A 26,745-nucleotide genomic window follows, 5' to 3' on the forward strand; every position below is an offset into this window, starting at 1 on the left:
TGAGCAAAACTGACCTAAAAATGGTCAAAAATTGACCAAACTGATTCGAAAATTTCTAGAATCAGTTTGCTTGGTTAGAAGCTCACTTTTTCCTATAAAAAGAAGCCTTCCCCTTTGTTGAAACTCAATAGTGTTTTGCACTGTTACCCTGCCTCTCCCAAGTGCCAAAAACAGTGAATTTTACTCATAATTCATTAGTTTTTGACCTTCCCTCTTCCCAAAGATTGGTGGCCACTCTTGTTTCAAACAAGAGTTGAACCCTCAAACCATCAAGCCAAAGGAAAGCTCTCAAATTATCTATGTAAGTTGGAGATTCTTCTCTTTTCCATTCATTTTATGGTTTTTATGGTTTTTTATGATTTTTGTCTTCTCTACATTGCAAATGATGTTATGCCTCATTGCAAAAGGCATTCCCCTCTCTTCTCTAGTAAATCCAACCATTCTTTATCCTAGATGAATGATTAATGAATAAAATCAAGTTTTTCATAATGTTTCTCTTAAATAAGTAGAAAAACGTTTACTTTAAAATGATCTAAATACTCTTGGTGCACTTCTAATTAATTTTAGAGACTTAAAATTTGAAAAATGGTCAGCCATACAAAGGAGGTTATGGCAAAAAATGTTAAAAATTTGGAAATAAATATTATCTTTTATTATTCTAAAAGAGTAATCCTTATGGTTTCTATATTCTAAAAGTGTCATTTTCATGCATAAAAGATGCATTTTGATTATTTGCATAAAAGAAATTTATTTTTATTTTAAAAGTGTTACTTTCATCATATTGATTTTTATGCATAAAAGTATGCATAAAAGAATATTTTTTTAATTATAAAAGTGTTACTTTTATCATAAATTATTTTATGCATAAATTAGATGCATAAAAGAAATTCTTTATATTAAAAGAGTGATTTTTATCATAAATGATTTTATGCATAAATTAGATGCATAAAAGATATTTTTTTATATTAAAAGAGTGATTTTTATCATAAATGATTTGTATGCATAAACATATGCATAAAAGATATTTTTTTATATTAAAAGTGTGATTTTCATCATAAATGATTTTATGCATAAATTAGATGCATAAAAGATATTTTTTATATTAAAAGAGTGATTTTCATCATAAATAATCTGTATGCATAAACATATGCATAAAAGATAAATTTTTTATATTAAAAGTGTGATTTTTATCATAAATGATTTTATGCATAAATTAGATGCATAAAGGATATTTTTTATATTAAAAGAGTGATTTTCATCATAAATGATTTGTATGCATAATATATATATTTTTTATATTAAAAGTATGATTAAATGATTTTATGCATAAAAGATATTTTTTTATATTAAAAGAGTGATTTTCATCATAAATGATTTGTATGCATAAAATATAAATTTTTTATATTAAAAGTGTGATTTTCATCATAAATGATTGTATGCATAAGTTAGATGCATAAAAGATATTTTTTTATATTAAAAGAATGATTTTCATCATAAATGATTTGTATTTATAAAAGATATTTTTTATATTAAAAGTGTGATTTTCATCATAAATGATTTTATGCATAAATTAGATGCATATAAGAGAAATTCCTTTATTCTAACAGTGTAATTCCTACTAAATTGGATTTATGCATGGAAAGATGCATAAAGAATTTATTTTAACCCAAAAGTGTTATTCTCATCAATTTTGATTTTATGCATAGAAAGATGCATAAAGAAATCTATTTTTAGTTCAAAAGAGTTATTTTCATCAATTTTGACTTTATGCATGAGAAGATGCATAAAAGATTAAATTTTAATTCAAAAGTGTCATTCTCATTTAAAATGAATTTAAATTTTAATTTAAAATTGTCATTCTCATTTAAAAATGAATTTATGCATAGGAAGATGCATAAAAGATTGATTTCAAAAATGAATTTATGCATAGGAAGATACATAAAAGATTTTTATTTCAAAAATGTTATTCTCCTTAAAATAGAATTTATGCATAAATAGATGCATTTAAAAAAATTCTTATATCAAAAAATAAGAATTCTCTTGTATTCTATAAATAGATATGAGAATGTGAAATGAATCGGATAGATGTAAATGAACGAAGAATGGATGTATGGATGTAGATATGGAGGTGGATGTGAAAATGGATGTATGGATGTAGATGTGGATGTGGATGTATGAATGTGGATGTGAAAATGGATGTATGGATGTAGATATGGAGGTGGATGTATGAATGTGGATGTGAAAATGGATGTATAGATGTGGATGTGGATGTGAAAATGGATGTATGGATGTAGATGTGGATGTGGATGTATGGATGTAGATGTGGATGTGGATGTAGATGTATGAATGTGGATGTGAAAATGGATGTATGGATGTAGATGTGGATGTATGGATGTGAATGTGGATGTGGATGTGGATGTGGGTGTGGATGTATATATGTGGATGTGTATGTGGATGTGGATGTATGAATGAGGATGTGAAAATGGATGTATGGATGTAGATGTGGATGTGGATGTATGTATGTGGATGTGGATGTGAAAATGGATGTATGGATGTGGATGTGGATATGGATGTATCAATGTGGATATGGATGTATGGATGTGGATATGGATGTATCAATGTGGATATGGATGTATGGATGTGGATGTATGAATGAGGATGTGAAAATGGATGTATGGATGTAGATGTGGATGTGGATGTATGGATGTAGATGTGGATGTGGATGTATGTATGGGGATGTGAAAATGGATGTATAGATGTGGATGTGGATATGGATGTATGAATGTGGATGTGGATGTATGGATGTGGATATGGATGTGTATGTATGAATGCGGATGTGGATGTGGAATTAGATGTATGATGTGGATGTACGAATGTGGATGTGTATGTAGGATAATGAATGCGAATGTGTATGTGAAATGATATCGTCGATATGAGTGAATGAATGAGATGTGATGACATGTGAATTGGGATGTGAATATATGATATATGATGTGAATGAATCCGAGGTGATGAGATGGAAAATGATGTGATTGGATGAGAATGAGTACATATATGAATGGAATGTGGAATAAGTAATGTGGACTGATGAGGGATAATGTGGAAAGACGAGAGTTCAATATAGAAACTGTATTGTGACCTGTTTGTAAATGATTGTTTTATGTCAAGAATGCTGGGGAAGAATTTTGACCGTCTTGTGATTAAGGTCGTTGGAGACCTACCTGATAAAGTTGCAACTGCTGAGACGGAGAGTCAATGGAAGACATCTCGCGTAGCAAGGTCGGTCGAGGTCTTGACCAGCCTCGGTACGATTTAAATGGTGAGCTTCCGGTATGGTGGATAAGGGACCAAGGAAGCAGCCTATGAGTGAAGTGCTAGGTGACCTGCGAAGGATCCTAGAGGGTGCTGACCATACGGTGCTCGGGCTCTGGGTCGCCGAAGATACCCACACGTGCGTCGTGGAAGATATTGGAACAAGGAGTAAGAGTTGTTTTCTAAAACCGGGCATGGATCTGGTTGATTGACCTTGCTAGTCCTCAACGGATGAGTCCATGGCTCTTTTATATGGATCTGTTTGCTGATCTTCAACGGAGATTCCATCTTGATTTTTATAAGTGATTATATTACCGAGTACTATGAGCTAGGAACTATTGAAAAGGCCCCTGAGTGGACAGGTGGTGAGCGTTCTGGTTGCCAATGATGCCATAGATACTCTAATGAAGGAATGATTGGAAATTAAGATTCAACTGGATATGATCTCTATGATCCAAGTGCAAGTTTCTTCCTTGATCTGACCAAGTGTCTTTAGGTTCGGTTGGATCAGTTTGGTCAGTAATGACCGTGACTACGTTAGAGTAAAATTTTATCCTAGAGGAATCGCCTGTGCTTTCTGGGTAAGGGAAGTTTTTCTAAGTTCGGTTTTGGAAGAACCGAGGATTTAGTCACCTGTCCCCGAGTCATCTCGCGTTTTTTAAGTGGGATAGAATGTAAGATTCCTCCCCCAACCCCTCAAGATGTCCAGTATCTTCCCTTGTAGTCAAATCCCTCTTCAGAAATATAAAAGATCTTGTTTCTATCAGTTTTGGCCTAGTGAGAGAAAATCTTCTAGAGAGTGGTAATTCAGTTTTAAAATATTTTTGGATCGAAAAATATCTCTTCTTATTAAAATAAGTTCCCCTGAAATATAAGTTCAAAAAGATTTCCAGAAGGTGCATTAGAAATTAAGTATAATCTGTTCAAGAGGCATTATCCTGGGGATGAAGATTTTTTCAAAAATTTAAATTAAGGTTCCTATGGACCAATAAGATTCATCCAAATGCAGGAAGGAGATAAATGAAGAAATAAAAGGAAAATCCCCCAAAAATGAGTAAATACTCACATAAGATGAAGAGTTGACTAAGGACAAGGTTAATAGTTAAAAAAGAGAGATATTTAGGTGAAATGATGCATTTTTGACACCTCACTATGGGGGAATTCCCCTCATGAAGGAGGTGCCTATTTCACATGCTTGAATGAGTTTTAAACTCCCAAATAATGAGATATTTTTATCTCTCCTCTCTCCTCTTTCAACTAGATCCAAAAAGTGAGCAAAATTGACCTAAAAATGGTCAAAAATTGACCAAACTGATCCAAAAAATTCAAGAATCAGTTTTCTTGGTAAGAAGCTCACTTTTTCCTATAAATAGAAGCCTTCCCCTTTGTTGAAACTCAATAGTGTTTTGCACTATTACCCTGCCTCTCCCAAGTGCCAAAAACAGTGAATTTTACTCATAATTCATTAGTTTTTGACCTTCCCTCTTCCAAAACATTGGTGGCCACTCTTGTTTCAAACAAGAGTTGAACCCTCAAACCATCAAGCCAAAGGAAAGCTCTCAAATTATCTATGTAAGTTGGAGATTCTTCTCTTTTCCATTCATTTTATGGTTTTTATGGTTTTTTATGATTTTTGTCTTCTCTACATTGCAAATGATGTTATGCCTCATTGCAAAAGGCATTCCCCTCTCTTCTCTAGTAAATCCAACCATTCTTTATCCTAGATGAATGATTAATGAATAAAATCAAGTTTTCCATAATGTTTCTCTTAAATAAGTAGAAAAACGTTTACTTTTAAATGATCTAAATACTCTTGGTGCACTTCTAATTAATTTTAGAGACTTAAAATTTGAAAAATGGTCAGCCATACAAAGGAGGTTATGGCAAAAAATGTTAAAAATTTGGAAATAAATATTATCTTTTATTATTCTAAAAGAGTAATCCTTATGGTTTCTATATTCTAAAAGTGTCATTTTCATGCATAAAAGATGCATTTTGATTATTTGCATAAAAGAAATTTATTTTTATTTTAAAAGTGTTACTTTCATCATATTGATTTTTATGCATAAAAGTATGCATAAAAGAATATTTTTTTAATTATAAAAGTGTTACTTTTATCATAAATTATTTTATGCATAAATTAGATGCATAAAAGAAATTCTTTATATTAAAAGAGTGATTTTTATCATAAATGATTTTATGCATAAATTAGATGCATAAAAGATATTTTTTTATATTAAAAGAGTGATTTTCATCATAAATAATTTGTATGCATAAAAGATATATTTTTTATATTAAAAGTGTGATTTTTATCATAAATGATTTTATGCATAAATTAGATGCATAAAAGATATTTTTATATTAAAAGAGTGATTTTCATCATAAATGATTTGTATGCATAAACATATGCATAAAAGATAGTTTTTTTATATTAAAAGTGTGATTTTCATCATAAACATTTGATTTTATGCATAAATTAGATGCATAAAAGATAATTTTTATATTAAAAGAGTGATTTTCATCATAAATGATTTGTATGCATAAAAGATAATTTTTTAATATTAAAAGTGTGATTTTCATCATAAATGATTGTATGCATAAATTAGATGCATAAAAGATATTTTTTTATATTAAAAGGGTGATTTTCATCATAAATGATTTGTATGCATAAACATATGCATAAAAGATATTTTTATATATTAAAAGTGTGATTTTCATCATAAATAATTTTATGCATAAATTAGATGCATATAAGAGAAATTCCTTTATTCTAAAAGTGTAATTCCTACTAAATTGGATTTATGCATGGAAAGATGCATAAAGAATTTATTTTAACCCAAAAGTGTTATTCTCATCAATTTCAATTTTATGCATAGAAAGATGCATAAAGAAATCTATTTTTAGTTCAAAAGAGTTATTTTCATCAATTTTGACTTTATGCATGAGAAGATGCATAAAAGATTAAATTTTAATTCAAAAGTGTCATTCTCATTTAAAATGAATTTATGCATAGGAAGATGCCTAAAAGATTGATTTTTATTTCGAAAATGTTATTCTCCTTAAAATGGAATTTATGCATAAATAGATGCGTTTAAAAAAATCTTATATCAAAAAATAAGAATATCTTGTATTCTATAAATAGATATGAGAATGTGAAATGAATCAGATAGATGTAAATGAACAAAGAATGGATGTATGGATGTAGATGTGGATGTGGATGTATGAATGTGGATGTGAAAATGGATGTATGGATGTAGATGTGGATGTGGATGTATGGCTGTAGATATGGAGGTGGATGTATGAATGTGGATGTGAAAATGGATGTATGGATGTGGATGTGGATGTGGATGTATGAATGTGAATGTGAAAATGGATGTATGGATGTGGATGTGGATGTGGATGTGGATGTATGGATGTAGATGTGGATGTGGATGTATGTATATGGATGTAGATGTATGAATGTGGATGTGAAAATGGATGTATGGATGTAGATGTGGATGTATGGATGTGAATGTGGATGTGGATGTGGATGTGGATGTGGATGTATGGATGTATGTATGTGGATGTGGATGTATGAATGAGGATGTGAAAATGGATGCATGGATGTAGATGTGGATGTGGATGTGGATGTGGATGTGGAAATGGATGTATGGATGTGGATGTGGATATGGATGTATCAATGTGGATATGGATGTATGGATGTGGATGTATGAATGAGGATGTGGACGTATGGATGTAGATGTGGATGTGGATGTATGTATGGGGATGTGGAAATGGATGTATGGATGTGGATGTGGATATGGATGTATGAATGTGGATGTGGATGTATGGATGTGGATATGGATGTGTATGTATGAATGCGGATGTGGATGTGGAATTAGATGTATGATGTGGATGTACAAATGTGGATGTGTATGTAGAATAATGAATGTGAATGTGTATGTGAAATGATGTCGTCGATATGAGTGAATGGATGAGATGTGATGACATGTGAATTGGGATGTGAATATATGATATGTGATGTGAATGAATCCGAGGTGATGAGATGGAAAATGATGTGATTGGATGAGAATGAGTACGTATATGAATGGAATGTGGAATAAGTAATGTGGACTGATGAGGGATAATGCGGAAAGACGAGAGTTCAATATAGAAACTGTATTGTGACCTATTTGTAAATGACTGTTTTATGTCAAGAATGCTGGGGAAGCATTTTGACCATCTTGTGATTAAGGTCGTGGAGACCTAACTGATAAAGTTGCAACTGTTGAGACGACGGAGAGTCAATGGAGGACGTCTCTGTTTAGAGTTCACAAACACAACACAACTAACTACTACTGACACAGCAAAGACAACCCCATTAGGTAACACTAACTTCAATTCCCACATCAGGCTAAACACAAACAGAGCATAGAGAACACAGATTGAGTAGAAATTTGCTAAACAAGATAGAGAATAACAGAACAGAACTGGAATACCATGTTTGATTGATCAAGATGAATCATACATTGCTTTCTCCTTCTTCTCTTACTACCTGTAAAAGACGACTACAAAGTCCCTATAAATAGGTGACTTCAGACAGTTTTAGAAAGTTGTAACTAGCATGTCACAAGACACTAACAGATAATATCCGACTTAACCAGATCATAACAAACTCCGACTGATCAATAATCCGACTGAGTAGAATTCCGACTGAGCAACAATCCGACTGAGCAAAGATACATATATCCGACTAAGCAACTATTATGTAACTATTAGGTATTCTATCTGTAGTTCAACACATGGCACAGCCCGGTGGTTGATTTCAAAGAAATCGGACTTGAATTCACAATCCCTTGATCAGAAAAGACCGGCCACATGACAAAATGTAATGCTGCTTCTTCAAATATCAGGTACTACATCATTTTGCTGCTCAGCCTGCATCCCTTCAACAACTGGAACCTCCTTCAAAACCTCAGTCATCTCTGCTGATTTATCTTCCACTGAAGTCTCCACTGGCTGCTCACTCTGACTTGCTGTTTGTACACTTAAATTGATAATAGGTACTTCCACCTGAACTTCTAGGTCCTGAAACATTTCCTCCACAGTCCTATCACTCTGAATCTTCACACTCTGCATCTCTTTCAGTTCCTGTACCTGCTGAATCCAATACTCACGTTCTTTCTTTAACTGTCCAACCTCTTCTACCAAACTTGCCTCATGCTGAGTTACAAACCCTGTTGTCATAACATCATAGGGATAATTTATCATTGTTGACATCCTCTCCTTGATCATTCCCCAAGAATCCTGCATAGTGCTATGCATTTGTTGCTTCAGAATCTGTACATCCCCTTGTGCCATCAGCACTCCATTTACATCCAACTCTTCATTCATCAACATCTGTTTTTCCAGCACCTGTAAAGGCTGAAGTCTCAATTGCATTATTTCATTATCAACCTTCATTTCTGCATTATCTTTAGCCAATTTATCCAACTCGGATGTAACCCTATCATCCATTTTTGCTGTCCATTCCTTGAAGATTCCTAAAGACATCTTAACCTTAGCTATCTCCAATGCATGTTGTTCCAATAACTGAGCCTTTTCAGCAATATGCGTCACCTTTGTCTGCTTCAATTCCTCCTCAAGCTGCTTCATCTGCGCACTTTTATCCTGGTAATCTTCTGAAGTTACTATCTCATTCAGAAGATGCTGCTGCTCAAGCTTCTCCTGCTGACTCTCGATGAAATACTGAAGTGCCTTCAGATACTGCTGAGCAGTACTCACATCCTTCACCACAAACCCTGGTTGATTCACCACCTGTGCTCCAAAGTCAAGTTTTGCAACTAACTTGGTTCCCCCCAATTCAAGTTTCCTCTTCTTGGACAGTGTAAAACTCTTCCCCAACATCTTGGGTGTTTGTGAACCTGATGCATCAATCAAAGGCTGCACTTCTACATCCTCAACATACGGTTTTTTCTGAGCTCCATATATTACCTTGAAGGCCTCTGTCGGACTGTACCCAACTGTAAGCATACTCTGATACAACTCCTTCTTGTCAGGTTCCAATTCATCACATTCCGACCTCTGCTCTACCACCTTCTCAGACTGCTGTTCTCTCTCTACTTTGCTGTATTTTTCTTTATCTGGCAACATAATCTCTCCCACTTCCACTTTCTGTGCATACTGAAACATTGCAGCTAAATAAGCACTCAACCTGCTATTGGATTGTGTCTTTCTCTTGTCCGACCCAAATATTTCTCCATGAATCTTGTCAAATAACCAATGTGCCCAGCTAACCTCCTCTCCTTTCTCTGCCCAAGACAATGGTGCATAATTTTCCTTCGACATGTAATCAAATTTTATAATAGAGCACAGTCTTTCAAGATACCATTTGAGCTGTTCCCTCCTAGCATAGTTAACATTCCTTAACATATAATACTGTCTACCCCCTTCTCTGGGACCAAACTCCTTCTTCAAGACTTCATCAAGACATTTTGGGATCACAGCATCCGAAACATAGGGTAATTGAAATACTTCTGCAACCATTTCCACAGTAAGACTCACCTTTGAAGAAATTGCGCCTTTTGTTTTTCGGAGTATCTCCACCTGGCTTTTAGCATAGAAGTTATTCCTCCAGTCATCCCATGGCAAGCCTGCAAACTCCCGCAAACCGACCTGCTTCAACCATGTTGCATTCCCGGGTGCTGTCTTGTCGAGCTCTACTTTGAAATCGGTGTAGGGATCCATCAGCGACTGTGTAAGTTTGCCAGTAGACAACGGTGTAGGAACCTCGTCGTCTTCCTCAGCCGCACGCTCCTCTTCCTCAGAGCTGCTAACCTCAACTCTCATCGGTGCTCCCTTCCTACGAAGCCTCTTCTTCAGAGCATCCCGCTGCTCGTCCTCCGCTGGTGGTTGCATGCCTGCAGAGCTCTTAGCTTTCGGCATGGTGATAGGCGAGTGCAAGGAAAACGCAGAGAAAATGCGCGAGTGGTCTTGCATGGACGCTGGAGAGAAAGGACCTCGCACACGCTGGTACGCGCGAAAAGTGCGATCAAACTCTGGCTGCCTCGAAATGATACTCTCCTTAAGTGTCCACTCACCGCTCAAATCAAGGCACCATGCAAAATTGTGAAAATTTTCAAAAACTCCGACTATCTGAGATCCGACCCAGCAAAATCCGACTGAGTCCGAATCCGATGCAGACCCATATCCCTGTATTGTCGGACTTTCTTCTGGATCCATTTTCACCTGTGCCACCTGTATCAATGCTGAACTTGCCCAATCCAAATGTGGTGGTGTTCCTTGAAACTTTTTCAACCTGAACCCATTAATTGGTTTCTCAACCCTAGTTCCAAAAACATCAGCCACAATAAAGGTTCCTTGTCCCAGATCTTCAACAATTTGATAAGGCCCTTTGTATCTCAGTGTGAGCTTACCAGGATGAGGTCCCAACCTGGAATTGTACACCATCACCCAATCACCAACCTGAAACACCTTAAATTTGACATTCATACTCACCCAAGCCTGTCTTCTTCTTTGAATCACCTCAGTGATGTAAGAACTAACTAATCTGTCCTCTTCCAACTGCATCAAATAGCTGCTCCTGTACTTCACTGACAAACTTGGAGACATTTTCTCAGCAGTTACTCTTAAACTTGGTACCACAAATTCCATAGGCACAACTGCTTCTAATCCATACACCAACCTGAATGGTGTCATCCCGGTTGTAACTTTAAAAGCTGTTCTATAAGACCACAAAGCAGAGTCCAGCTTCAAGTCCCAATCTTTCTGGTTGTCCTGCACAATCTTCTTTAGGATCCTTACTAATGTCTTGTTGGTACTCTCAGCTTGTCCATTCGCCTGGGGATGATAAGCTATAGACTTTTTGTGCATAATCATATGAGTTCTTGTTAATTCAGAAATTACATCATTCAGAAAGTGAGTTCCCCTATCACTGACCAATTCTACAGGACACCCAAACCTGGTCATGATATTGTGATACAAGAACTTTGCAACACTTGCAGCCTTGTTATCCTTCAGAGCTACAGCCTCAGCCCATTTTGTACAATAATCAGTAGCAACAAGGATATACCTGTTACCTCTTGGAGTTGTTGGCTTGACAGGTCCCACAAAATCAATTCCCCACTTCTGAAATGGTTCCAAAGGCAAAATAGGATGATCTGATATCCTATCTGAATTATCTGGCTGTCCAAGCTTTTGACAAATCACACATCTCTTGGCATATTCATGGGCATCTTTCAAAACTGTAGGCCACCACAAACCAGCCTGCAGTATTTTCTTTCCTGTAATATCCCCTGAGAAATGTCCTCCTGCTGTTCCTGAATGTGCTTCCTGAATTACTGCCTGCTGCTCATACTCAGGTACACATCTTCTTATCACCTGGTCAATTCCTTTTTTGTACAATGCTCCAGCAATCACTAAGAATGGTCTACTCTTCAAAGCAAACTTCCTTCTCTGATCAGGGGTAAATTTTACTGGCATAAATCCCTCAGTTAAAAATGTCAAAAACTGATCATACCAGGAATCCGACTCAGCAACCTGAACTTCAAACAATGGGGCATCTGGTAGATCATCATCCACCCCACTTGGTGCTTCTCCAGTTTCCAACCTGCTAAAGTAATCAGCAATAGCATGCTCTTTCCCTGGAGTATGGACAATCACAAAGTCAAACTCCTGTAACAAAAGCATCCACCTGGCTAATCTTCCTGTCAACAATGGCTTCTTAATCAGATACAGCAGGGCTTGGTGATCCACATGAAATATTACCCTGTTCCCCAACAAATAATGCCTGAACTTATTCAAGGAATATACCATCCCCAAAGCTTCTCTTTCAGTCACAGCATAATTCCTTTCTGCAGATGATAATATCCGACTGGCATAAAATACTGGCCTGTACCATCCTTTCACCCTCTCCTGCATCAGAATTGCCCCTACTGCTACATCTGAGGCATCAACAAAAATATGGAAAGGTAGAGTCCAATCTGGTGACTGCAAAACTGGTGCAACAGCTACCATTTTCTTCAACAATTGAAATGCCTTCTCTTGAGGCTCAGCCCACACAAAAGGTACATCCTTCTTAGTTAAATGTGTCAATGGTGCACAAATATTGGCTAAATATCGGAGGTACCTGGCATGCCATTTAATCTGACCCACAAACCTCATTACTTCCTTCACATTAGTAGGAGACTTTGCTGTTTGAATAGCCTCAACCTTCTTCACATCAATTGCCATGCCTTCCTGTGAGATCACATGGCCCAACAAAATCCCACTCTTTACAGCAATCACACTCTTGAAAGGGTTCAAGACCAGGCTGAACTGCCTACACCTCTCCAAACACAACTTCAGATGCATCAGATGTAAGTCCTTCTTACCAAAAACAGAGAAATCATCAACAAATACTCTCATGAAGTCTTGTAAGTGTGGCTCAAAAACCTTATGTGCCACATAATTGAAGGATGGTGGTCCATTTTTCAAACCAAAACTCATGACAGTAAAATCATATGCACCAAACTCAGTAATGAAAGCAGTCTTATGCTGATCCTCCTCAGCAACACTAATCTGATTGTAACCTGAAAAACCATCCAGAAAGCTATACATTTCATGACCTGCTACAGCATCTAACACTGCATCACAAAATGGCATTGGAAAAGGATCTGTTATGGTTGCTGCATTGAGTTTCCTGTAATCAACACATACTCTCAGCTTCCCATTTTTCTTAGGCACCACAATTATTGGAGATAACCATGTCACCTGGCTCACAGGTTTAATGAACCCTACTGCTAACAACTTATCTATTTCTTCCTTCACCTGTAATGCAAAATTCGGATTCATCCTATACCTTTGCTGCACCACTGGAACTGCATCTGTTCTTAAATTAATCCGATGCTGATGTAATGCAGGATCTATACCCTTTACCTGAGAATACTCCCAAGCAAAGACATCTATATAGTCTTGTAACAACTGCAAAAGATCCTCCAAAAATTGTCCTTCCACCTGCACACTTACTTTCACCATCCTTGGTGCTGCATCTGTACCCAAATTCAATTCCTTAAGATCATCTTCTTTAACCCGACTGGACGTGCCATACTTCTTGTCATAAATCCTTATAGCCATCTCTCCTGCCTCCTTTTGCTCTTGTTCCATCTGTTCCTTGGTAGCAATATCTGTTTGCTGTTCCAGCAACTGTCTGAACACTGTCCCTTCAATCTCTTGACCTGGCAAGAACTCAGACTCTTCCTGATTCTGATATTCCACAAGCTGCAATATTCTTTCTACATCAACATCAAATAGTGGCACCACTGTTGGATTAGCCATTAAAAACTGTTCCTCCTCATCATCTTCTATTTCTTCAGCAAGATTAATTGTCTGTGCAAACAATGGCTTTTCTTTAAGAGACATATTTCTCTTACCTTGCATGGTTACAGTAATCTTCTTTTTCCCCTTGGTCAGAACCACCACATTCAATCCCCAATCCTGTTTAACTTTAGCCATTCTAAACCAAGGCCTACCCAGTAACATTTCATAAGGTGATAGTGATTCTGACATTCTGATTACCACAAAATTTACCAAGAATCCCATACCTGCAACTTCAATTTCCTGCTGCTTCAAAATTCCCAATGGTTGCACCCTGGTTTGATCTGCCATTTTCACCTGAAATGGTGCTGGGGCTAAATTTGCTGCACCCATTTCTTTGTATACAATTTCAGGGAGAATGTTAACCCCTGATCCTCCATCCAAAAGAACTTCATCAAACACCCTGCCCTGGTACTCAACCTTAATGACAGGAACCACAAAGTCAACATCTGCTGGATCAATGCTATTAACTGCTGGAACCAAAGTCGGATTATCGTCGGACTGCTGATCCTGAAGTCTTTTAAGCAATCTTTCCTTAAATGCGGGAACCAAAGCTAACAACTGATCTAATGACAATTGCAAGGGAGAATTTATGAGTACCTCAAACCAATCTTTGTCCCTTTCATCCTTTATCTTCACATGGCTTTCTGACTGATGCAGAACTAACTCTTCTTCATCCTCCAACTCCGATTCTTCTTGCTTGTCCTGATTCTTCAAAATTCTTCTTTGTACCTGGTCCCTGATGCCTTTTTGTTCCTTCCAATCAATTGGTCCTTTTTGTTTAGACCTGGTAACAGCCAATACCTCAATATCCTCAAGATCCTCAGTATGCTCTTGACTTTGCTGCTCCTGTATGTTTGGACCTTGCTCTACCTGTACCTGTTCATCTGCTAATTGAATCATGATTACATTTGCTTGAGCTGCTGGTTGATTCTGTGGTTGCTGCTGCCCCTGCTGGTTATTCTGATTGTACCTAAGCACTGGGACACCTCTTTCTTCTCTATGTTTCACCCATAAGGCACAATTTGGCCCTATCCAATGATCTGGTGCTGAACAATAAACACAAGGCATGACTCTTGCCTGTCTTCCTTCATTGTTTTCCTGTTCCCTCCATGGTGGTCTATCAGATCTTGCTCTCTGAAATACTCCTCTGCCCCTAGTTGGAGCAGCCTGGTTTGCTGCAACCTCACCCCTGCCTCTACCTGCATAAGGTGTAGTCTGACCCCTGTTCTTGGGATTATACCAACATAAAGCTGTCGTATGCCCATCCTTGTCACAAATTTCACAGAACTTCTTTTCTTTTGGTGCTGCAACAGAATAACCTATCTTTCTCAATTTACTTACCAAATCCTCCTCTTTGGATTGCTTTGCTTTGGTCTTGTGCTTTTTCTTTGTCTTCACCTCTTCTTCCTCACTGTCGGATCCTACTTCTGAATCCTCCTGCTCAGAATCTGATGCTGACTCTGGCTGGTCATCTGAATCCGAATCATTCTTTCTGGTGTGTTTGCCCTTGCCGCTTCCAAGTCTTTTCTCTACTCTAGCTGCTGCAATTACCAAATCATTAATTCCACCTGCAATATCAATGCTAGCCACTGCATTTTTCAGCCCACTTCTCAATCCTTTCAGAAAATAACCGGCCAGCATCTCATTGGTGGGTCTCTCATTTCCCTGTAACCTTTCAACCAGAATTCTGAATTTCTGAGCATAGTCCTCTACAAGCATCTTCTTTTGTCTGATGTCTCGAAGTTTTCTTAAAATGTCTGCTGGAGTCTTTTCCCTCCTGAATCTCTGTAAAAAGGCTGTTCTAAGATCATCATATGTTGGGAAGTGTGGTATCCCATATTGGCTAAACTAACTCATGGCCTTCCCTTCTAGAGTGGCTGCAAATTGCTGCAATTTAACTGCATCATTGTACAACACAGTATACCCATTTGCTTCCCATTTTGTCTCAAACTGAGCTACATGACAATCAGCATCCTCCTTAGATCCTCCACTGAATTTAGCTGCTTTCACCCTAGGGTTGGGTAGTTGTTGAGCCATCGGATGTGGCTGAGGTGGTTTCCTAGGTCTTTGCCTGGTAGCCCCCCTTAATGGGTTGAACTGAAGACTCCTTCTAACTCCTGCAGACCTTCCTGTCAGGATTAGGGCGCCTAGAAGTCCCCCCACGAGCCTCCTCTCTGGTGCAACTGAACTTTCCCCCCCTTGGCCTACAACAATTTCTTCAGGGATTTGGTGTTCCTGATCATCTTCACCCTCGTCAGCATAATGAAACGGGTCAGGGTTACCAATTCGGGCCTGAGCCCTGGTATAGTAAACCCTTCCTACTCTTCTGTCCCCCTCTGACATTCATTTCCCTTCTCGTAACAGAACGGGACCAGCAGGATCGCCAATGTGTTTAGAGTTCACAAACACAACACAACTAACTACTACTGACACAGCAAAGACAACCCCATTAGGTAACACTAACTTCAATTCCCACATCAGGCTAAACACAAACAGAGCATAGAGAACACAGATTGAGTAAAAATTTGCTAAACAAGATAGAGAATAACAGAACAGAACTGGAATACCATGTTTGATTGATCAAGATGAATCATACATTGCTTTCTCCTTCTTCTCTTACTACCTGTAAAAGACGACTACAAAGTCCCTATAAATAGGTGACTTCAGACAGTTTTAGAAAGTTGTAACTAGCATGTCACAAGACACTAACAGATAATATCCGACTTAACCAGATCATAACAAACTCCGACTGATCAATAATCCGACTGAGTAGAATTCCGACTGAGCAACAATCCGACTGAGCAAAGATACATATATCCGACTAAGCAACTATTATGTAACTATTAGGTATTCTATCTGTAGTTCAACAGTCTCGCGTAGCAAGGTCGGCCGAGGTCTTGACCAGCCTCAATACGACTTAAATGGTGAGCTTCCGGTACGGTGGATAAGGGACCAAGGAAGCGGCCTATGAGTGAAGCGCTAGGTGACCTGCGAAGGATCCTAGAGGGTGCTGATCATACGGTGCTCGGGATCTGGGTCGCTGAAGATACCCACACGTGCGTCGTGGAAGATATTGGAACAAGGAGTAACAGTTGTTTTCTGAAACCGGGCATGGATCTGGTTGATTGACCTTGCTGGTCCTCAACAACGGATGAGTCCATGGCTCTTTTATATGGATCTGTTGGTTGATCTTGCTGATCTTCAACGGAGATTCCATCTTGATTTTTATAAGTGATTATATTGTCGAGTACTATGAGCTAGGAACTATTGAAAAGGCCCCTGAGTGGACAGGTGGTGAGCGTTCTGGTTGCCAATGATGCCATAGATACTCTAATGAAGGAATGATTGGAAATTAAGATTCAACTGGATATTTCGGAGGATTGTGATCAGTGATAATATGGTTTCATTAAATGATTTTTTTAAAGATGACTGAATCTGTGAAAAAGGCAATTTCATATTGGGTGTGTAAGTGGTGTGACTAGTTTTATGTTTGCATGAACATCTGGCTAGGGGGCCTAGGAACTCTTTTCCTTGGTACCCGGGACAAAACCTAACCAAATTCCTAATTGGATCCCATCACTACAGTGGTTGGCTAACCCATGGGACTGGATGGGGTTAGGCTGGACTGATCGATCCGTAAATTGAGACTCAATTTCTATTATAGTACGCTAGATGAAGTAAATCCTGGATAGTAATTGTTCTATGGAAAAAGGAATCAACGGCTGTGCCTCTCGATGGGAAAAAAAGCGTTGATCTCTATGATCCAAGTGCAAGTTTTTTCCTTGATCTGACCAAGTGTCTTTAGGTTCGGTTGGATCAGTTTGGTTAGTAATGACCCTGACTACGTTAGAGTAAAATTTTATCCTGGAGGAATCGCCTGTGCTTTCCGGGTAAGGGACGTTTTTCTAAGTTCGGTTTTGGAAGAACCGAGGATTTAGTCACCTGTCCGGATATCCGTGGGTGAGGCCCCGAGTGTAGGACCCTGCCCCATGCAAGATGTGCTACTTCCGCTGCTAGCACCCAGAATCCATTGCGCGGTGGGGACAGGGATCTTACACCCTCAATAAAGGTACTCCCAATTGGCATTGACCTCATCTATACATTTAGCAGAGGATGGAGATACGCATTGTTGGTATGCTCAGATGAGACCATGGTTTGACCTACATGGTTTGCGGATAGAGGCACTACCACCCTTTTAGTATAGCCTAGATTTTCAATTTTTGGATCTCACCCGCTCAAAGTAGAACCGCGTGATCAGGATGGATATCATCAGAGTGGACATAGAGAGGACATGGACTAGTCCCCTTGAGTCCTTAGGTATAAAAATGGCTCATTATAGGAGCCATTTTCTACATCTCTCACCAGATGATTTTATCACCCGCCCGGTGTACATGGATGTACACCTATCACATGGGATACGTTGTGCCATTGGACAGATCTGGGCCTCACTGCAGATTGAGATAGGGCGATATGTGCAACAAATCTCGGATGACCGCATTTGTTAGCTATGCTATAGGAGGCACAGACAAAGGAGCACCACATTTGTCGATGTACAGTCTATTATGAGATCCAAGGGAGATATCACTACCTCTTCCGAGAGGGTTTTGGGCTGTTACACTGGGTCATGGAGTTTGAGGTTTAAAGATGCCTGGGATTGTTCCTACTTGAGCTCAAGAGACACAGAGAGACCCTCTTGGCAGACAGGAGACCAAGCCATGATGTACCTAGATAGAGGATCCTGACAGATTTCTTTGGCACTAGCACCAGCACCAGCAACCCAGCCCACACACCTCCTGATACCTCCTCCATCGGGCCATCAGGGCACTGGCCACGCTCCCAGGGAGTCACCACTGATAGAGCTATCATCTTATGTCATGCTCGTTGGCCACGCCCACTAGGATCCTGACCACAACATCCTCACTGGTCATCTCCAGATCAGAGCCATTATTGCTCGGCATACATCAAAGGCACCTACCTCTCTTCTACGACCTCTCCATTCTAGAAAGTCCCATGGGCAGAGATATTTGATCTGAGGAGAGGCCAACACTTCAACTGATCAGCATACATGGATCTACTTGATATACATTTTCCAGTATTTTCTACTCAGTATCATCTAGGAGTCTTACTTATTACAGTTCTTATAACTGTAAGACAATCGGTTTATTGTACTTTTTAGTTTCATTTAGTTGTTCTCTTTGATGAGACACCAACTTCAGATGTACTCTCAGTTATGGTCTCGTAGGCCATTATGTTCTCTCTCTCTCTCTCTCTCTCTCTCTCTCTCTCTCTCTCTCTCTCTCTGTGTGTGTGTGTGTGTGTGTGTGTGTGTGGAGAGCCAATCTAGTAAATTCAATGAGATAGTAAGGAACATAGGAAAGCATGGTGGATGGATGGGAGGAGAAACTTAAGGAGAATTGATTTACAAGGAGGAGGGGGAGGCTAGGAGGAAAAAACATGGGTGGAAGGGGATAGTAGCTAAGGTTGTTAAGGAGGAGGGGTTAAAGGTAGGAAAAACAAAAGACAAGGGGCGAAAGAGGACAAGAGAGCTACGCAAGAGATAAGGGGAAAGAAGGGATCGATGGAGAGAAACGTGGAAGGAAAAGAAAGAGAGAGAGAGAGAGAGAGACAAATGGGGGAGGAGGATACTATCCAATGGAACATAGGAGGTGGTGATGATGACCCATCTAAGTTAACCCTAGGATATTGTGTTGAGGTATTGAGCTCAACTAGTGCAGATATGGGTGATATACTAGGATAAAAACTCAGCACTTACGCCACTATCATGGTTGGTGAGATTATGGGTGATAGACTACAACTAGTGGTTTACAAGATGTGTGATAGCTACTTTGGTGTATTAGAGTTATGGCATTGTTATAGTGCCATCTTATGTACTCGGGTTCACATTATGGATTAACCAGTTGTATGTATAGTAGTAGAATAATTTCCCTTGGTATGTACTCTTATCTTTATGTTATGTTGTAGAGAATAGAAGAAAATTCGGCCATCCACCTCTCTAGTGTGCTTGTCTACTCGTGTGTGTGTGTGTGTGTGTGTGTGTGTGTGTGTGCATGTGTTTCTCTGCACGTTTTCTTGCAAGGACTTGGGGGAAGTTTTTTAACGAGCTTTTGAGGCGCGAGCACTCTTGACCATAGGTGAGTTTCTACACTAAGACAATAAAAAAGGCAAGCTTCTAGAACATAAACTTTCTCATATTCACAAGCTTCTATACCATACTCTTAAATTAATACACACGAGCTTTTACACCACACACTTCTCAATATTTGAGAGCATGTAGCTGTGCACATATTAGAGAAACTAACACATTGACTTTATTCACATAAAACCATTTTAAATATAGGATTGAAATTACAAAATGGTATTTTTGCTAACAGATATCGAAAAAGGATGCATTTGTGTCTATGGAAGTTACAAAAGGGATTTTATACAAGAAGACTAACTTGAATCGAAAAGGATGCATTCATGTTTATGGAAGATTAAAAAAAGAATTTTTGTACAAGAAGCCTAACTTAAATTTTGATGAGCATTTTTGCAAGAAGGAAAAAGGAATATGTGTATAAAGACCATACCTTGAAGCCATATGGGAGTTATAAAAGTTTTTTATCCAAGAAGCCTAAGGGTAGGACGTAGGTTTTGTCAATGTAGAAGATAATTCTAACTGTCTAGTGGGAAACAGTTGCATGTCGTCGAATGGGTATGCTAAATAGGTTTATCAAGAACTACTTTGAACTGCTTAGAGTAGAGAATGTTTAATTTCTAAATAGGTATATTAAATAGGTTTACTCAAGAACTTCTTTGAACTGCTTGGAGTAGAGAATGTTTAATTTCTAATGTCATTCCTCCCAACATGTCTTGGACACTTGAAACATTCATAGTGGGGGGTGGGATGGTCTCCAATTGGAACCCATCAAAATTCAAATTATTCACCTCTTCCTATGTGAGATTAGTGCCTTTCAAAAAAACAGGCCAACTTTGTGGGATGTTTAGCACTAGAAAAATGTTTTTGTCAACTTTCCAAGTGTGTGTACAATCCATATTACAAAACCACATCACCTATGATTTTAAGTCAATTCTATCATGATACTTACTTGTTGCAAATAAACTAGGGGATGCACATCCCTTTCCTTGAATCGACAAAAGTGGCTGTCCATTTGTCCTCCACCTAAGGCATTTCATATGACTCCCCCCACTAGGTTTGATTCACTTCCCTCTCCACCACAAGTTGACCATCTTGCATTATAATAATCCCAGTAATTGTGGTGTTAGTTTTTTCTATTGTGTCTTCATTAGCAACATAGTTTGTAGTATCTAGGTTGAACCTTCTAGGCTTTTTGCCACATGAGCTCTTGTTGTTGTATAGTTGAACTCTAGCTGATTTTATTAAATATTAACCACTTTTCTAGGCCTCCTTCCTATCCTTACTCTCTCTCTCTCTCTCTCTCTCTCTCTCTCTCTCTCTCTCTCTCTCTCTCTCTCTCTCTCTCGATGACTTCAATGAGTGTACATTGTCGCATGAGCTCTTGTTGTTGTATAGTTACACTCTGGTTGATCTTCTTTAATATCAATCACTTTTCTTATAGTCTCTCTCTCTCTCTCTCTCTTTCTCTCTCTCTCTCTCTCTCTCTCTCTCTCTAGATGACTTCAATGAGTGTACATTGTCACATCAGCTCTTATTGTTGTATACTTACACTATGGTTGATCTTCTTTAATATTAACCACTTTTCTAGGCCTCCTTCCTGTTCTAATAGTATTTCTCTCTCCCTCTAACTGACTTTGATGAGTAAACATTGGTGTTCCTATAATTGTTTCTTTCATAGTATAATCACTTCAATTGTCCTAGTTCCTTTGGCTCTTTCCACCCTTTTAACAAGTTTCTCTAGGCTAGGGCCACCCAAGTGTTTTTCGCTTTGATACCCTTACATTTTGGGACTTTGAAGTAGAGCATTATCACTAACAACAACATCATACGAGTTGAAATTTCTCTCAAAACCTTCTCCAAGAAGCTAACTCCCGTGTTTGCTCTCGACAAAGGCTTGTACGTGGTGTGGTTGTTGTATTTGTACTATCCAAGACCTATATACAAAAATGAAATAAATCATCCAATTAAAAGTTGATAGATGGAACATAGGTACGAGTAGAGAATTGTTGGGCATTTTAGAGTTAATATGGAGTTTGGTCAAGTGTCCTTAGTAGTGCGAACACACTAGGTGTGAACACCCTCTTATTTAGGGTCAAAAGGTAAGGCCTTGGTGCCTATAAAAGCATTGTACATGGTGGTGGTATCATTATAATACAATCATTCTTCAGTCGTGCAACTCCTCTCTATTATGTGTTATCGTCTCTCTCTCTCTCTCTCTCTCTCTCTCTCTCTCTCTCTCTCTCTCTCTCTCTCTCTCTCTCTCTCTCTCTCTCTCTCTCTCTCTCTCTCTCTCTCTCTCTCTCTCTCTTATGCACCATTGCCATGGCTTGAGCTTCCATATTATCTCTCTACTCACACTCTACTCCTACACACCTATCATGGATATATTTCATCCTCTATAGCTCCAAGGATACCCTAATTCTAACATGGTATTAGAGCTAGGGTGAATGGCACATCTATGCTTTTTAAAGGGTTTTTGCATTTTAAGGATTTCTACACTTTTAGGGTTTTTTTTGTTGGATTGCACGGAGCTCAACCATCATCATTAAGGGTGCATTTTTGCTTGTTTCCACACCACTGTTGAAGGTGATGATATCACTACCTTCACCACCTTGTCACTAATGTTGTTGCATTGATTCTGTCTACGAGTCCATAGTCAGTAGCAATGCCCCAGCATTTTTTCCTCTGCCCTCTTTAAAAGCCTCTTGAAGAGCAACATTTTCTACCCATTTTGCTAATGTTTTCTCCACTAACTGCCTTTAGCCCCTTGGGTGAATTTTTTGTGCAAACCTGTGTGCCCTCTTCTGCCTTCTACTATGGCTCCTCCATCTTGCCATTGACTTCTTACATGTGATCTACTCTAGCTTGCCTTCATCACATTAGGCTACTCTTCCAGCAGCTCCAGCCTCTAACTTTTGACCCCGTGGTGAAAAGATGTAGAGGAGAAGAGAGCTTGAGCTCTTGCAAGCACACACACACTCACAAAACCCTAAAAGAGAACACACAAAGTGAGAGGCTGAAAATCTTCTTCTTCTTCACACAACATTCAACACACCATTCACAAAGATAAGAGTACACACTATATGAAAAGGTACTCAACCAAATACATACTAGGGTTCTCTATAGTGTGAACCCAACTAAATGAGCTGGTGTTATAACTATGCCAGTCTCAAGAATGGCTGTCACACAGCTTGTCATCCCACTGGCCGCATATCACCCATGATCTTACCAACGATGCCAGTGGTATAAGTGTGGGGCCTATCCCCCAGAGGCGGGTCATCAGTGTGGTCCACACCGCCTCACTAGATGAGCTCGATATCTCAACACTCCCCCTCGAGCTCAACTCCATCTCATGTAAACCAAGCAAAGCATTGAACCTGTGGAGCTTCTCTGTACCCAATGCTTTGATGAAGATGTCAGCAGCGACCTGATCCTGTGTGCTGACATAAACAAGGTCAACGTCTCCTGCCAAAACCTTCTCTCTGACAAAATGGTAGTGGACCTCTATATGCTTCATGCAAGCATGAAAAACTGGGTTCTGGCTAACTGTATACTGCTAATGTTGTCACAGAAAATGACAACTTGTCTCAATCCACTGATAGACCCAAATCTGTAAGTAGCTTTCTCAACCAAGCTACCTCAGTAGCACCTCTGTACTTGGCTTCTGTACTAGATAGAGCAACCATAGGCTGCTTCTTGCTGCTCCAAGTCACAATAGCACTCCCCAAAGAAAACATGAAGCCACTAGTAGATCTTCTATCTGAGATACTACCAGCCCAATCAGCATCTGTGTACCCATGTACACATATCTCTGTCCCAGTTTCATAAAATAGTCCAAAGTAGACCTCACATACCTCAGTATGCGTCTCAATGCATCCAAATGCGGCTTCCAAGGAACCTGCATAAACTGACTCACCAACCCAACAGCATAGCTCAAATCTGGCCTGGTGATTGTCATGTAGATCAAGCTTCCTACTATGCGCCTATACATAGTAGGATCCTCCAAAATCTCTCCTGAATGTGCACTCAACTTGCCACTCTGATCTAATGGCACTGAGATAGGCTTACAGCCTATCATACCATACTTGGACAACATGTCCAAGCCATACTGTCTCTGCAGTAATCCAATACCATGTGGTGATCCTAATCACCTCAATGCCCAAGAAATATCTGAGCTCCCCCAAATCCTTCATCTCAAACTTCTGTCTAAGCAAGATCTTTACATCAAAGATCTCTGCATCATGGTCCCCCCTCCGTAATGATCAGGTCATCTACATTGATGACAACAAGCACAACCCCTCTATCACTATGTCTCACATACAGCGAGAAATCTGCATTGGCTACATGAAAGCCAATAGTGACAAGATATTCAGAAATCTTGTCAGACCATGCTCTTGGTGCTTGTTTTAAGCCATACAAGGCTTTCTTCAACCTGCAAACATGCTCGGGGGTGGCTCACAGGTGGCTGCAACATATACACCTCTTCCTGAAAATCCCCATGCAAGAATGCATTCTTTACATCCATCTGATATGTAAAGACCATTGCTTTGATACAGCCACTACTATCACAACTCTCACTGTTGCCATCTTGGTAACTGGGCTGAAAGTTTCCTCATAATCAATGCCATATGTCTGCACATATCCTTTGGCTACCAATCTAGCCTTGTACCTGCTTATGCTTCCATCACTATTATGTTTTACTTTGTACACCCACTTGCATCCAATGGCTTTCTTGCCTGAAGGCAAGAAAGCCTTTAGGCAATTGCACTAAATCCCAAGTCTCATTTCCATATAGTGCATCCATCTCCTCATCCATAGCTTTCTCCCAACACACATTTCCAACAGCCTCATCAATGCATGTAACCTGCACAACTTTTGCCATATATGCACTGCAGCATAGGATTCTTCACTCTCCCAGATCTTCTTTGCAGCTTTGCATTCATGGTTTCCATAGCATTCTTTACACCAGGTGTTCTCATAACTGGTATCCCAAGATCCTCATCAAGGCTCATCTGTGAGCCACTAGACTATCAACATGAGAATGCCCCGCAGAAATGTCAGGCATACTAAGGGGCTCAACCACTTTCTCTTTGCCATTATGTGATGTACTAATCACATTTCCAGGACTAGTATTATAACGCAGCCTGCCACTCCATGGTCTATCAACTAAACCACTAGATGAGGACTCTCCTGGTTCACTCAAAGACTGTGATTGGTGACTTTCTGTGCAACCACATTTCTGTGCAACCACATTTCCACTCACATCAGCCCCAACAGCTTCTTTTTCAGCAGCATGCCAGCTGCTCATCTCATCAAAAACAACATCCCTGCTTATTCTCAACTCACGTGTAGCAGGATTATAACACCTGTATCCCTTTTGCTCAAGGGAATACCCAATAAACACACATTTTTCAGCTTTTGGATCCAGCTTGGTTCTCAGCTCATTTGGCACATGCACATATGCAATGCATCCAAAGACTTTCAGATGAGACAAATCAGGTTTTCTGCCAGTAAACCTCTCCTCTGGAGTTACATCATGTATGGCTGCAGTTGGATTCCTATTCTCATGATGTAAACTATTGTAGAAATAGCCTCAGCCCAATAGCTATGCGGTATATTCTTCTCTCCCATTAATGCTCGCGCAATCTCAGCAATGTGCTTGTTTTTCCGCTCAACAACTCCATTTTGATGCGGAGAGTATCTGCATGTAAACTGTCTTTGAATACCATTCTTTTGTAAAAATTCAGAGAAGTCATTGGAGAAGTACTCTCCCCCTCCATCTGACCTTAGGCACTTTACATGTTTCCCTGTTTGCTTTTCAACCATAACTCTGAAATTCTGAAAATGAGTGAACACCTCACTCTTCTCCTTCATGAAGTATACCCACACTTTCCTTGTGTGGTCATTCAATAAATGTCACATAATACCTGCAGCCTCCCATAGACATGGTCTTCGTAGGACCCCATACATCTGAATGCACAACATCTAGTGCATTTTTTCTCACATTTCTATCACGTGGAAATACATGCTTTGTTTGCTTTCCAAATTGGCATGCTTCACATATTTTTTGCATACCTTCAACTTTAAACTTTGGCAGCCCTATCACAATTCCTTTAGTCTACATAGACTTCATTCTCTGCACATTCACATGTCCAATTCTTTTATGCCAAATGTCTATGTCTGCAACAATTCCTGAACCATTTGCAAACATTGCAGCACTCACTTCAGGCATGTTTACATTCAATGTAAACATTCTGCCCACGCTATTGCCTTTTGCAACCAACCTGCGCTTGTCTTTAAAGTCTTCAACATAATAACCACCATCAGGGTTAAACCGAACCTACAAACCCTGCTCAATCATCTGGCCAATTGAAACCAGATTCTTTGTTATCTTCGGAACATGAAGTACATCTGCAAGGTACTTCATTTTGCTATCCTGCATAAACAATGATGGCACATCTCCAACATGGGCAATTGGATGAGCAGTGTCATGCCCTATTTCCAAAAACCTGGTCTTTCAAGGTTTTTCATCTCCTTGAACCACTCCCCAATGACTTGTCATGTGGTTCGAAGCACTTGAATCAAGATACCATACATCATCTTTATGTGCTGCTTCAACATTTTCAGACATGGCATTAATGACATGCTGCATAACAAACAACCTTTCATTATCTTCATTGTTTTTGCTCGAGGATGCATAGTTGTTTTGCTGCAATTTCCCATTTTGCATGTCAGCCTGCTTCTTATAACAATCTGCCTCTGCACATGTCCAGGCTTACCATAATAAAAGCATCCACATGTATCATTATACTGCCTTTGCCAATTTCCACGACCTCTTTGACTCCCCCTACCTCTGAATTGGCCTCTTCCACCTGCGTGTTGTTGTTGTTTTGTGAATTCTGGGACTGTCGTTGTTGCTG

This window comes from Cibotium barometz, chromosome 28 (assembly GCF_041138505.1).
Source record: "Cibotium barometz isolate CiBa-2024 chromosome 28, ASM4113850v1, whole genome shotgun sequence".
Lineage (NCBI taxonomy): Eukaryota > Viridiplantae > Streptophyta > Polypodiopsida > Cyatheales > Cibotiaceae > Cibotium > Cibotium barometz.